The sequence below is a fragment of the Vigna umbellata genome, chromosome 11, assembly GCF_029865625.1.
Source record: "Vigna umbellata cultivar VRB3 chromosome 11, Vumbellata_1.0, whole genome shotgun sequence".
In the NCBI taxonomy this organism is placed as follows: domain Eukaryota; kingdom Viridiplantae; phylum Streptophyta; class Magnoliopsida; order Fabales; family Fabaceae; genus Vigna; species Vigna umbellata.
In genome coordinates, this window is record NC_142175.1 from 6,989,198 (window position 1) to 7,004,970 (window position 15,773).

General features: G+C 35.8%; 1 protein-coding gene across 4 annotated transcripts in view; it reads left to right on the forward strand.

Moving 5' to 3' along the window:
• Positions 1-6,539: 6,539 nt before the first annotated feature.
• LOC148190871 (uncharacterized) overlaps positions 6,540-15,773 on the forward strand; it is a 40,848-nt gene continuing 31,614 nt past the window's right edge. For all 4 annotated transcript variants that reach the window (XR_015782859.1, XR_015782860.1, XM_088101621.1 and 1 more), the window contains exon 1: positions 6,540-7,286. The gene's annotated coding sequence lies outside the window, so the exon portion shown is untranslated. The remainder of the gene's footprint in view (positions 7,287-15,773) is intronic.

The window sequence follows — 15,773 nt, forward strand, 5'->3', positions numbered from 1 at the left end:
GTGTTGGACGCTTGAAGCCGAACGTCAGTTAGGCCCAATGGCCAGTCATGAGTAGGGCCGAACATCCTTGAGACCGAATTCTGGAACGCTCGAGATACGGATGGCCTACCGGTAGAGGCCGAGTGGCCGAACGTCAAGGAAAGCGAACATGTGTAGGGGCGAATGGTGGACTCTTGAGACCACGGAAAGCTGAACAATTGAGGCAGAAGGGATGAGGACAAGTGACTGAACGTCCGTGAGACTTAATGGCCGAATGACGATTGAAGCCAAGAGGACGAATGTCATTGAGGCCAGATGGCTGAACATCAGTTGGGTCGAACGGTCGTGGCGGTCGAATGCTTTAGGCCGAATGTCCAGAAGGCAGAATGCCAGACGCTTTAGGCCGAACGTCCTTTAGAACGAATTCTGGAACGCTTGAGGCGCGGATGGCTGAACGACTGAGGTCAAGGTGCCGAACGTCACAAATGACGAGGTGTCGACCGGTTAAGGCCAGGTGACGAACGTTAGGAGGCCGAACATGACTATGGCCGAATGCTGAAGCCCTCGTGTTGATGTATGGTCGAGCGGTAGAGACCGAAGGGGTTGAGACCTAGCTGCCGAATGCTTTAGGCCGAACGTCTATAAGGAAGGCCGAATGGTCAAGGCCAAGGAGGCCGAAGTGTCGAATAGTTAAGGCCCAGGTGCCGAACGTTAGGAGGCCGATCGTGAGTATGGCCGAACGTTGAGGACCGAGCGGACGAACGTCAGGGACGCTCAATAACCGAGCATCATTTTGGTCGAATGACCGAACGCTGATTGAGCTGAGTGTCCGCATGCTGGAGTATTTGAGGATGAAGAACCGACAAAAGGTGAGGCCGGACGGACGAGTAGTGGAACGCTTGTGGCCATGGAATGGTCGTGATATACACTCGCCCTTGTCGGTCGACCTAGATGGACGACCGTGGAGTGCGGCTCGTTCTTGATGGTCGATCTGGACATTGTCGAACGGTGATGAGGAATGTTTTGTCGATCGGTCACGGTCGACACTCGGTCTTGCTGTCGACCAAGGTGGACGACCTTGGAGTGCGCCGAATGGTTGATCGCCAGGGAGGTCGAACGGTGAGGTCGGATGACCAAAATATTTGTGAGGGCGAACGGCGAGAATTTCGGTCGTCCGGCCTCGCTGTCGTTCGTTCGAGTGCTGCAGCGCTTATGGTCACTGATGGCCTCGCTGTCGTTCCTCTAAACGAGCGTACGATCGGTTAAGGACGATCGTACATTGTCGATCACCAGTGGTCGACTAAGTGGACGATCGATCGAGGTGCTATCGCATCAGTGTTCGACAAAATGGGCGATCGGTCGAGGACGACCGTGTGCTGTCTATCACCAATGGTTGATAAAGTGGGCGATCTTGGAGGATCGTTGAGTCTATGTGTCGGAGGGATCGGACGGTTCAGTATCTAATCCTTAAAGATAGGGTTCAGGCCAAGTTAGTTGTCGCGTTCACAATGGATGGCGGTGACATCGAGTTTGCACAAGAGGCATGGGCGCGGCGGACGACGCGGAAGCCGTAACAGACGATTTGGCATGGCGATTTGATGGCGATGGCCCTGGTGTGGTTGTCGCTTAAGCTGCATCTGATGGAGTTTGGGGATGACGGAGGATGGAACCAACGCTGCGACACCGAAGAGGATAAGAGCGCGACAGCGGCTCTTAAATCACGACGGTGATGTGTGGTCAGGACAGGGCCCTGTTTGGGGTTTTTCTGTTCTCAGTCTCGATTCTGATCTTGGGGGTTTCGATTCCTGTGTGAAGAGCTTGCAATTTTGAATGTATGTAGATGGCGAGGGCAGCGACGCCGTGATTGGGAAAGGCGGCGGCGACATTGAGCTTTGGGTTTAGGGTTCCTGTTGTTCTCCGATTTTGGGGATTGGGGTTTGTGGAAATTGGGAAATTAGGGATTTTCATTGATTGGAATTGTGGTTTTGATCGTTTTGTTTTTGCGAGTAGAGGTTGTGAAGTTTTCGAATTGGGGTTGGTTTTGATTGCGCGTTTTGGGATCTGAGGAGTGGCGCCAATGAAGGTGCCGGTGTGGGCTGTTCTTGTTGAGATGCATCGTGGATAGGAGTTCGGTGGTCTCCACCACTGTCGTAGGCTCAGCGTGACCGTGTTTGGAAGGCGATGGGGATGAATTAATGATTCCCCTGTGACAGCGGTGTCCGGTGGCGCGACGGAGGCTGATGGATGGACCTGATTTGGAGGCGTTCTCTGCGCTGGGTCTGACCCGCAAAGAGGCACGATTTCGCAAAGGTGTTTACAGTGGTGTTAATGGCTCACGGGGGAGAATCCTTGCGATGATGCGGCAGCTTCGTCTTGATGGAGTAGCTTTATCCGAAGAAATGATTCGTGGAGGCCGAGGCTCCTCTTGTGGCTTCTTTGGGATGGCACTCGGCCCAACGGTGGGCGCCAAAATGTTTCAGTGTACATGTTGTCCGGTGTGTCTTTGTTGCTCCTGGGTGTCTGGGACGTTTGCTCTTCTTCGATTGTTGTTGTTCATACTCGCCAAAGGAAGGGGAGGTACCTGCAAAGATACTCCGACGCTTAAGTCAGATGTGAGTTATGGAGCCTCAGCTCTCAAGAGAGTGATTATGATACTGTTCTGAAATATTATTTAGGGTCTCTAGACATAAAGAGAACGTACCTGAACTTTTCCCCTGTCATTGTATTTATAAGCAAAATAAAAATAACCACCTTACCTAAAAATGTGGTTAGTTACTTAACTATTTAAAATATCTAAGATATTTTATGTAATAAATATCTTACTACATAACATATATATATATATATATATATATATATATATATATAGTTAAGTTATTACACGATATACTCAATTGGTATCCAAATTAATGAATTCATTTTATTATGTTGGATATGAATCGATGCATCTGAACATGGTATGAGTCTCGTGGAAAGATTTTATAGTGACATTATATTAGTGTAATTCTCTAGTCTCAAGTAGAGATTATGTGGTGAGATTGGCAGGAGGTCCTAGCCTATCTCCAGTTATGGTTATAGGTGTTGATGGACTAACCTTTGTGGATGACATGATGTATTGTATTTGGCTATGATTTTTATTGTATGAGGAGTGGAGGTCACCATAAGTGCACGACCACCCGAGACTTTCATCAATGTTACATCTAGATAATAGAGTCTAGTATAATCATTTGCATCTTATATGAATTTTATTGTGAATGAGTTATAAGTAGTACTAGTATTATATATGCCTGATTTTTTAATTGTCTTTTGCATGATGGTAACTTACCCTTGTTTGTATTTGTGTTGGTATATATATTTGTACGATGATCGTATAATGTGTATGTTATATGGGAGTAGAGGAGGGAATGATGTCAAATTTAGTGCAAGTGAAGAGAGAGTCAAAAGAATAGTAGAGAAGAGTTTGAATTATCTTTATGAGTGTTGTATTTGAAATTTGAATTTAAAAATATATATCATATGTGAAATCCTTTATATTTTCTGGTGAATGATTGTATAAATGTTACAATATATATAGGTTTAATACCTATTTTGGTCCCTAGGTTTGGTAGGTTTGTTCAAAGTGGTCCTACCTTTTTTCAGATGTTCACAATTGTCCCATATTTTGTAAAAACTGTTCAAGTTGGTCCTTTTTCTTACAACGTTAAAAATGCTAACGGTAGAAATACATGGCAAGATCAGCCCAATTGACTTGTCAATGTTAAAAGTCTTTGGCCATAATTAAACCCTTTCAATTACAATTAAATTTACTTTACCTTAATTAAACCCTAATTCATTATCATAAAACCCTAATTAGAAACTTCTTCTCCTATCTGTTTTCAAGTTCTCCCTTTCTGTTTTATGGTTCTCGGACACACTTAGCCTTGGGCTGTCCTTGCGAGTTTCGCAAGATTTTCTTCTTCTCCTTTGCCTTGGTTAATGGTCATCTTCTACTTTTCTGGTTAGGCAACGTGCTTGACTAGTTGAATTTGGGTTCTGTTAATTAGGATTTCTCTACAAGTTTTGATTTCGCGATTTGGGGCTAGGGTTTTGATTTGGGTTATGTTGTTTAGGGTTTTTGTTCTTGATTCTTGTCTACAAGTTTTGATCCCGCGATTTGGCACTAAGTTTTGATTTGGGTTCTGTTGTTTGAGGTTTCTTTTCTTGATTATTCTCCACAAGTTTTGATCTCGTGATTCGGGATTAGGGTTTCGATTTGAGTTCTGTTATTTGGGGTTTTTGTTCTTGATTCTTCTTTAATGGTTTTTATCCTGCGATTTTGAGGTAGTGTTTTTGATTTGGGTTATGTTATTTGGAATTTCTGTTATTAATTCTTCTCTACATTTGGGACTAGGATTTTGATTTGAGATTTTGTAAGTTTTTTCATTTCGAGGGTGATGATTGCGGTTTGTGGTTTTTCGGTGGTGGTTTGGTTTGAAGTTTCCAGTGGTGGTTTGGGTGCGAGCAACTTTTGGGTTTAGTAAGAAGACGAGAATCTATTAAGAATAACTTTTTTACGTCATTAATTTTTATTTTTAAAATTGACACCTTAATTGACCTTAGTGTGTCACGCAATTAATAACTGAACATTCATTCAGTTTTGACGAAAGAGACAATTACACCGTTAACAATTAATCCCATAAGCAAAAAGAACCAACTTGAACCATTTTTACAAAATATGAAACAACTGTAAACATCTAAAAAAAGTATGACTACTTTAAACAAATCTACACCAAATAACTATTAAACTTATATATTAACTATGTAAAATAGGAAAAAAAAATGAGATGTTACCTATATTACTTAATTATTTATTTAAAAAACGTGAGAGGTTTTGTTTAATTCATATAAAACATGTTCGATGTAAAAGAAGATATGATATTTGTTCCTTTTATTCAAAATGTCTTGGATAAGGAAGAGCAAATGATTATTAGTGTCATTATTATTGATGTAGGTAATGAGGTCTTCACGTTTTCTATATTTTTACGTCATCACATTGATCATAATTATCTCTATGATAATGTAAGTGATAATATCAATAACTTCTTATCTAAGTTTAAAATTAAACAATAAAATAAATTTGTCGCCAAATGATTGTTTTATATTAATTATTACATATCTCATATTTCTTGAGACGTATAGACAATTATTAAGTAAGAGATGAGATAAGACAAGAGTCGCATTACTTAATTGACAAAAAAAGTTTAAAGACAAATAATTAATTTTTTTTTAAAATTTAATACTATATATACTGAAAAATTAATTGAAAGTCAATTAGAAATATTTAAATTTATGAAAACTTAAAAATTTAACTAAACCAAAATAAAATATAATGTTTACAACTAATTACGGAGATATCTTTCACAAGATACTCTTTTTTGATGGTGTCATCACGATGCCTCTTGGTCTGGTATATATTTATTAGAATCATGATAATTTTACATTCAAATTATTATTTAATTACAACATTCTATATTTTTTTAATATAGTATTTTATTATGAAATGTAATTTTGAGAGATAAAAAGTGGTATCAATATATTTTTCCTATTTATTATTATATGAACTGAAGGAAAGTTTTTAATGTACACCTTTTTATATTTCCACTCTTTTTAATATCTAATAAAAATTAATATTTATACTTTTTATTAATTTATTTTAAATTATTTTATATTTTAAAATAAACATATTATTTGTTTAATGTTAGAAGAATGTTGAATGAAGAAATTAAATATTTGTGTGTGAAACCCCATTGAAAGGGTAATGTGCTACGGATATTTTAGAAGGACTTCAGGAGTGTTCTAATCCAATCAGTCACGTAAAGAATAATAAAATAAAATCAATTTAAAATCCCAATAGATACCTAACGAAGAGGCATTACCTTTACCTTTTCTTTTGCTTTATTCTTTTCTTGTCTTTATTCTTTTCTTGTCTTTATTCTTTATTCTTTATTCTTTTCCTTTTTCTTTTTCTATTTCATTATTCTGTTACATTATCTCTATCTCATACTTCACTCTACTTCTTTCTAAATTTCGAATTTCATTTTCCATATATATCAAAATCAGAGCAGCAGATATATTTTGAAACATTTCTATATAAATAATTTTTAAATTTTGCAAGTTTAAAATTTGCTCTAATATTTATTAATTTCCTACATCAATGTTTAACTGTTTTTGTTACTTCAGTAAGTAGACAAAAGTTATTCTTTCAATTGATTTATCTTCACAGAGTTTTGGATTTGTTTGGCAACGTAATTATAAATTTAATTTCTTTTAAAAAAAATTTGTATTAAATTTTTTAGTACTTCTATTTATTTTTCTAAAGTTGTATTTGAAAATTATTTTATTTAAATTATTTAATCTAATTAATAAAAATATATTTATCTTTTCAGAAATTTTAATTTTTTATTTTTCAATTTAAATTATTGATACATTAATTAAATTTTTATTGTTAATAATATTCACATTGTTGCTTTTATTTGTAGGACTAAATCTTTTTTTTTTATTTTGAGTTATATAAAAAATATTAGAATGAATGATAATTAATAAAAAGAAATTAAGTAGACTACAAAATATATTAAAATATAAGGATGATATTAGTAGAAAATAAAAGACTAACAGCAATAAACTATAAAATAGTCGAAGTAATGTTGAACTTATAACTTAAAAACTCTTAAAATAAACTGCTTTCAAGTATTTCTCCCATAATTTTTGTTGATAAAACTAATTTTTGAAAATAATTAAATAAACTAATAAAAAGTTATTAGTCTTATCAAATCTAATGCAATGAGAGAATGATCACCCTAAAAGAATATTATAATAAAAAAGAGAACCCTAAATTAATTATTAACACAACATTTGCTATAAATAGATCAAATTCATAGCTCAACGAAAATATTATTTTCCACTGACAAAGGTAAAACCTCTGAATGCTGAAAGAAAAGTGCGTGAAATATATCATTTAACTCAATCGAAGAAGCTGGTGGGGATCACTTTCTCGTACACTCTCAGAACTCTTTTGTAGTGATTATCGGTGTTACGATTTGGAACAGTGACAAGTAAAGGCAAATCACAACTTAAGGTTATCCAATTCGAGTAACACATGTTTGTTTCGTAGCTTATATAAATATCAATCTATCAATAACTTGAAGTTTGACAGAGCAGCAGCAGTTCTAAACGAAGGGAAATATTCAGAAAGGGAAAGAAATGGAAAATGGAGTTGATGATGGTGACGAATCCGAGGTTTCTTATTCTTAGTCTGTCTCACACTCCAGGTTAGATCTCTAACAGTACCCTTAGTTAGTGTTACTTCAGATCTTTTAAGGATCCATTGCTCAAATGATACTCCAAATAAATATACAAGCTCTATTTAGCTGAATTAGTGTCGGTTATTGTGTTCATCACAGAAATTTATTGAGATAAACTAGATCACTTGGGTTATGCTTCGGAGTATTTATTAAGATTGATTAGATTTTCATACATAACTCAAAATCTATATAAGAGATTATGATATTATTTTTAATATTGTTACCACCATCAAATCATTTTATTATTGAAATTAATTTTTTTTGCTGTTTTTCAGCTTTGTCTGCATTCTTAGTATAGATTTAATCCTTATAAAACATAATAATATTTATAATTATTTTGGTGATAAGATTATATTATATTTATATGATTTTTACTACTCACTAACATCAACAAAAATTATATTTTTCTGCTTAGTTATCAAGGTTTTTTCTCTTATGGAATATGTGGGTAACTAGGAAATACATCAAAAAAATTTTAAATAATTTATGGTCGATTTTCTTTTACTCCAAGTCTTTTCAAGTGTCATGAATACCAAAAGTTAAACTTCTATTTAAAACATAAATATTTCAATTTATAGCTTCTGACCAATGACCAAAAGTTAAACTTGCAAGCTTTCTCACTCTGTTGTTTTCTTTTTCCTTTAAGATACACCATAATATGGTGTAAGAAGTTGTAAGTCTTTTTAATCTTCCCCACAAATTTGTGAAGAGAGTCACCATAATTAGTTAGGAGAGTTTTAATGACCTTTCAAGATTTCTTTTCGGATCTTGCCTTGAAAGTTTTAAATGCATCACATATTTCTTACTTTTCCTATAAAAAAATGAATAATTAAATCTATTATATAAATGTTTTATTGGACTACATAAGTCTAAATGCATCGGATCCAAAACATTCTTTGTTTTTCATGAAAAATGAGATTGATGTTGTTTGTCAACTCCACATTATTCACACATTTGAGAAATAATTTGTGAAGAACACAGTACAATTTCTTTTTGTTTGAAGATCTCTAATCATTCAAAATTCAAATTCCCATAATGATAATGTCAAAGTTAAAAAGAATCTTTAACTTTTACTATTAAACTAAATTGAATGATTTTAATATTTAAAAGAACAATTAGTTTTATTTTTTACAGCAATAATAACACCTCTGATAGAATCATAATTTGTTTGCTACTAGTGATAGACCGATAAACCTATTTTTTGTAATTATCCAACACTAACAAATCGTATTTCAAATAGGAAACATATAACACAGAAGCAATTGTTTCAAAAAAATTATTATTGATTTTTTATTTCAATGTCACCTTTTTTCACATCACTTTTTTTTTTACCATAAAGAAATCCCCAGAGCACACACCAGACTGGAAATCTTCATTAGAAATGAAAAAAAGAAGATTTTACTTTCCACTCATATGGTTTTGCAACCCAACATATCATAATTATGATTCAACATATTTATGTCTTGAACAACTATGAGCAATGTCTCTACTTCTCCTTTCTTCTTTGTTAGATTTGATCTCTCTCACTTTTTCTTATCATAAAGCAACTTAGTATAATATTAAGAAGAATAATGACCAAATTTATTACATCTAAAACATTATAACTTAGATTTTTCATGTTCATTTCCTCTGCCTCTTTTCTGAGTTTGATCGTTATGGCTCTTGATTTTTTTTTTTTCAAATCTCTTGCACATTTCTCCCTTGTCTTTTTCCTCTACATCTACCAGGTCCTTTGAAATTGTTGAAATGAATATTGGTAGAAGATTTTAAAGCTTGTTCCTCAACTTCTAGTTTTATTTTATATTTATGAATTAATAATAAGTTTTATAGTTCATCAAGTGAAATATCACCAATGTCTTTAGATTCTTTACATAGCATATACAACAAAACTAAATTTTTGTGCTAAAGATCGAAATACCGATTCAATAATTGTCTCTACAATTTTGTCACCGTATGAGTACACCATATTTTACAATTGGCATGACATCTGCAAAGTAGTCTACAATAATTGTCAAAACAAATATTTTTTATCACAAAGACATCATATTCAAATGACCTGCTAGTAGTCTTTGAATCTAATTTTTTTTTCATAAACCTACACACTAGTATAGGAAAGGGAAACAATTATGATTGTTTTTGACAATCGATAACAGTTCTACAACCGATCACTAGTGCAGAAAGGGCTTTAAATGTCTGATCTTTTGGCTTTTTGACGTCCGACCTATACCTAACGTCTTTGTGGGTGACGTTAGTCAGACGTCCGCTGTGTCAAGCTCGGCGTCTATATAGACGTCCGAGACACACACCCCGACATCTGACTAGATGTCCAAGGCACACCCCCCGACGTCTATAGATACATCCGATGAAGCGGCCCCGGACGTTTATATGCCTGAATGGGTTGTTTAGGGATTAGGGGGTTTGGACGTCGGTTTGTGCACTGTCAGACGTCTATAGACGTCCATTAGTGCACTAACAGACGTCTACTAGGCGTTTTTTTTAAATCAATTTATTTTTGCATTAAAACCACACCTGAAAAGCAGAACAATATAGTATAGTATATCTGCGTTTCATATAAAGAAAGTTCTACTTAATGTACAAAATAATCCAATACCAAAACTATCAAGATATAAACTTAAACTAAAACTAAGCAATGTTCAACAACAAATAAAACTGTTCCTAACTCCATCTTTGCAAAAGATAAGTTGTCCACTCCTGCCTTATCTGCCTAATTGTGTCCTCTGGTATAGGAGATGTACTCTTGAAGCGCTGCAAAATTGAAGAAAGATTCATTATGGTTTCGTATATGTTTAAAGATGAATTTGATTTGTAATGTATTCAAGGTATGCATCATTACCTCATTCTAATCATCTGTAATGACAGCTCGAATGATGGTCTTAATCCAACACATGACATAGAAGCCACATTCCCATGAATCCTACTGCTGGTTACACTAAAATGACAAACTAAATAGTCAAGAATTTAGATCGTTCAATAATATAGAAAATGAATTAGAACTATAAATGACTTACAACCTTTGAATATAAAATTTGAACTAGTTGACCTCGAGATTTACCAATAATTCTGTACAGATTTAAAACACAGTAAAATTATCATAACTATATTTATCATAAGAGTTTAAGGTGAACATCAAATTCAAAGTCATTTTTGGAGAAACACTTACCCTTGAAGCATGGTTCTCAAGTCATTTTTCATCTTCTTGTGCAACGAACAAAACCATATAATTTTACATTGTTTGAGAATGATGACCATTAGCTGCCAGTGCGACCTATCACGAAGGACAAATAGTTATTTAACTAAGTAATTAAGGAAACCTTAATAATGAACTTTTACATATAACAACATCTACCCATCAATGTATGGCACAAGGTATACGTCTCTTTTTGACTCATCCATCCATGTTTGCAAATAATGTTGTTTGTTTTCAAGTGTGTTACCAGAAGGTTGAATGGTCTGAGGTTCAACAAATCCGTACATGGAAGACCGACCTTGGTCTACAACGATTGTGTCCATGTACCTAAAACAACAAAGTTAAGTTGTTAGAAACTATAGGAATAAAAAAAAAGAAATATGGAAGACAAAATTAACTATCTTACATGCACCACAATTGAATGATGGAAATATTCAACATCTTGTCTCCCCCAATCACCTCCAATGCATCAGACAATGTGATATATACTGACACATGGGGGGCAGACCAAATACTCTCAAATCCTAGTATAGTTCTAATGGTGCTCTCTTCAACCTAGGTAATCTTGTCATTAGCTTTGATAGAGGATCATCCTCCGCTTCAGCCATGTCATCACTTCATGTATGATTTTATCATGAATCGGCTACTTCTGAGGACGTGTGAACTGAAGATAAGAATTTCATCAAAGAGTTATCAACAAATATTTTTAAACTTAACATAGAAATACTAATAACAAAGACATTATACCTGTGGAGTAGCGATGTGTGACATGATCAATGCTCTGGGCCAGGCTATAAATGATCCTATGACCTCTCCCACAAAATTAATTTCTGGAGTGGGTACAGGCACCTGAACTTGGGGATCTCGAATCTCGTCAATCGTCACAGGCACGTGGTGGGGTAATATGGGAACACCATGAATAGTCTGCCCTCCCTCAAGCACTCGTCCGACAGCCACAATGCGTGGGGGATCTCCATCAATCAACAACTCATATTGACCGCTATACTGAGTAGGTTCTACAGCAGAGCATGATCCTCAAGTGCTGACACGAGGTGGTGTGGGAGTTTCAGCGGGCCCCGTGTTGCCCTACGACATGGAATGCAACTTCTCTTCAAGCGCTCTTTGTATTTCTTTTTGTTCTTGTAGTTGCTCCATGAATCGTTGCTCCATTGATCTCATGCTTTGGTTGAGTCTTTCCTCCCACTGAAGATCCATCTGCCTTAGTGCCTCCTGACTCATTGATTGAGCAGTTTTCTGTGTAGGGCCAAAGTAGTCACGAAGATCAATTGCCCCAAGAACTCCACGTACACGTCCTGGATGCTCGGGCTTTCCAATGGCCGTTGTTAGAATGTCGTTCCTACCTTGGCCAACAAATGTTCCCTGAGTCTGCTGCTCAACCAATTCATCCTGCACATAAGAAAACCAAGTTACTTAGAAGACATGCTGTGATAGATACACAATCAAACAATGTTTAGAATTTGAACTTACAATTCTTTGTGAGATCAAGGCAGCTAAGGAAGATGTCATGTTCCCATCAAATTTAGTCCGAGCAGCCATCTACAGCTCGTACCTAGCAGGTGCAGGTGCTAGGTCCGGCGACTCAAGTCCCAAGACATCCACTCCTCCTCTGTGAAGGTATACTGCTGACATGGATTTTCATGTTGTCTGTCTCCAAAGACATATAGTCGTGTCAGCCTTGTCTTGAAATCCCTCCATCTTATCACTATATGCGATAACACTTTCTTTCTAACTTGTATTGTGTTTGGAATATCATAATGTTGCTATTTAAAACAAAACACATGTTATTGATTTGAAAAGATGAAAGAAATAAGTATATCAACAATATTGTAAGTAAACATACCTGAATATCTTGCCATAAGAGGTTCTTGTCGACCTCTGGGACGTCATCCCAAGTTGCATGAAGGAAAGAGACATGACTTTTTGCTAACTTACCCAGATAACTCCTAAACCTATCAGCATTTGGCCTTGATGCCTGACCTGATCTGGGGTCAATGTCAACATGTCTCCTCTGCCCATCAACCTGTCCGGATGTGACATCTACCAATCGTGTGATGCCTCGACCACGTCTAGTCTGTCCCGATCCTGAGTCTAAGGCCGACATACTTGAAAAATTATACAAGGTTAGTAATAATTCAATTATGATGAACATAAATATAAAGTCAATACAAAAATATCACAACCTATTAAGATATTGTTTTCTCCCAAAGCCCTTCGTTGTGATCACTACGAATTGCCTGGATGACATCGGCAACGTCATCAACTGGGTCTTCAATGGGTCTAGATGCAACAGATTTTGTCTCAAGTATATCAAGAGAATCGTCATCATCATGTCCATGCATGTTTTTTCCTTATAAAACCACTGACCATTTTTTATTCGTTGAATCATTTACGTAAAATATTTATCTTGCTTGACTAGCCATGATAAGTGGTTCATCAGTGTAATTCATCTTGTTCAACTCTACCAATGTGAAACCAAGGTCATCTGTTATGACACCAGAATTTATATCAACCCATTTACACTTGAAAACTGGGACTCTAAAAGTGACATAATCAACTTCCCATATTTCTTGTATTATTCCAAAATAACTCATGGATGCTATGATTGGATTTTTGTCTTTAGAACTAGCAAAGTGGACAACCTCAACTTGTAGTGTGACGTCACTATTTTGAACTCTACTTTTGTCATCTTCTACCTTTGTCTGAAAAGAAATATTGTTTATATAGTTCTCACCATATGTAATGACATCTGCGTTTGGTCCACGAGATAACCTCAATAAACTTTCAAAAACATGTGGAGTCGCATAAATCTTTTTCTTAAACCAATGTAAGAAGGTTTTCACATGTTCACTAAGATGTCATTTTTCACTTATTCTTGGGTTTGATGCCTTTATTTCATTAACGTGGTCAGAAATGTAAGCAATCACATCAACAGTGTTGTTTAAGATGTGCAAATAAGCTTAGTCAACTTCTTTTCTGCTAACACTTTGAATTCTCACACCTCGAACACCCTTACCTTCACATTTTCCTTCATGTCTGCTCTTGGGAAGACCCACTGGTTCACAAGATGGCATATAACTTGAACAAAATTCAATGGCTTCCTCTACAACGTATCCCTCTATGATTGAAGCTTCTGGTCTATACTGATTCTTGACATATCCCTTTAAGATCTTCATGTATCTTTCAACTGGGTACGTCCACCTTAAGAAGACCGACCCACATATTCGAATTTCTCTAACTAGATGAACAATCAAATGTACCATGATATCAAAAAAAGAAGGTGGAAAATACATCTCTAATTGACATAGTAGTCTTTTTCCTTCATTTTCCAATTCATCTAAACCTCGAGGGTCAACAACTTTCTTGCAAATGACATTAAAGAACAAACTCAGGCGTGTCAGAATACCCCTAACAGAAGGAGGTAATATGCCTCGAATAACAACAGGTAACAATTGTTGCATCAATACATGACAATCGTGAGACTTTATACCAACTAACTTTAACTCTTGCATAGAAACAAGGTTAGTAATATTTGAAGAATAACCTTGTGGAACCTTCACACTTCTTAAACAGTTACAAAAACTTTGTTTTTCTTTTTTAGAAAGTATGTGACAGGCTGGGGGCAGATAGGTGCGTCTTCCTATTATCTGTGGATGTAACTTAGATAGGATTCCCATGTCAACCAAATCTTGTCGTGCTTTTATTCCGTCTTTGCTCTTCCCTTTGACGTTTAATAAAGTTCCGATGACATTGTCACAAACATTTTTTTCAACGTGCATCACATCAATACAATGTCTAACATCAAGTTGACACCAATATGGAAGCTTAAAAAATATTAATCGTTTCTTCCAAATGTTTTTTGCAAGGGTACTTTAATGATGTTTTCCAACATAATGTCAATGTTTTTGACTTCGTTGTACACCTCTTCACCATTTCGGGGTCTGCACACAACCTCATCCTAAGCACTTCCATTAAATGCTTTTTTCAATCTATGATATGGGTGATTACAAGGAAGGAATTTCGATGTCTTGTATATACCGTCTTCTGTCCATGCTTCAATTGAAGGTAACTAGTGTTTTCTTCACATATGGGACATGCAAAATGACCTGTAACACTATAACCGCTTAAGTTTCCATACGCTGGGAAATCATTTATAATGCAAAACATTGCATGCAAACGGAACTATTCCTGAACATGTGAATCAAACACGTCGACCCCTTCTTCCCACAACAATTTCAAATCATCAATTAAAGGTTTTAAGTAAACATCAATGTCATTTCTAGGTTGTCTAGGACCCGATATCATCATGGACAACATCACATATTTTCTCTTCATGCACAACATAGGAGAAAGATTGTAAATCATCAACATAACTGGCCATGAACTGTGTTTGCTACTTAAGTTTCCATAAGGATTCATACCATCAGTTGCAAGTGAAAGTCTTAAGTTTCTTGGATCTGCACCAAATTCTGGAAATTTTTCATCAATCTTTTTCCATTGGGGTGAATCAGCAGGGTGTCGAAGAAGATTATCGCACTTTCTTTCGTCAAAGTGCCATTTAAGGTTCTTTGCATCTTCTTTAACAAAAAACATACATTTGAACCTAGGTATTATAGGCAGATACCACATCACCTTAGCAGGTGCACCATTTTACCTTCATCAATAGTGTTTCTGTCAGATTTCTTTTTAAAACGGGATAAACCACATGTTGGACAATACTTTAGTGAAGCAAACTCCTTTGTGTATAAAACACAATCATTAGGACAAACATGTATCTTTTGATATTCAAGACCCATTGGACATAAACAAATTTTGCCTCGTAATTACGAATAGGTAAAGTATTATTTTTTGGAAGCATCTCCTTTAACAACTCCAACAACTTGGTGAAACTTTTATCGGTCCATCCATTCCTTGCTTTTAAACTAAACAACTTTAAAGTTGCAGACAGACGTGTAAAGTTCGAGCATCCGGGGAACAACAGTTGCTCTGAATCATTTATAAGAGAATCATACAAATTAACTCTTCCAAAATTATCTTTACCGACATCACGTATCATGTCCTCTAAATGATCACTCATCCATTCTTCCACATAATTCGTTCCTCGTGACGTGGTAGGCTGGTCCAATACTTCTCCATGCCAAGTCCAAACGGTATAAGTCCTCATGGTGTCGAACATGAATAGATGGTCACGCACATTGCCTAAGTCTTGCCGTATTTGATTAAGACAA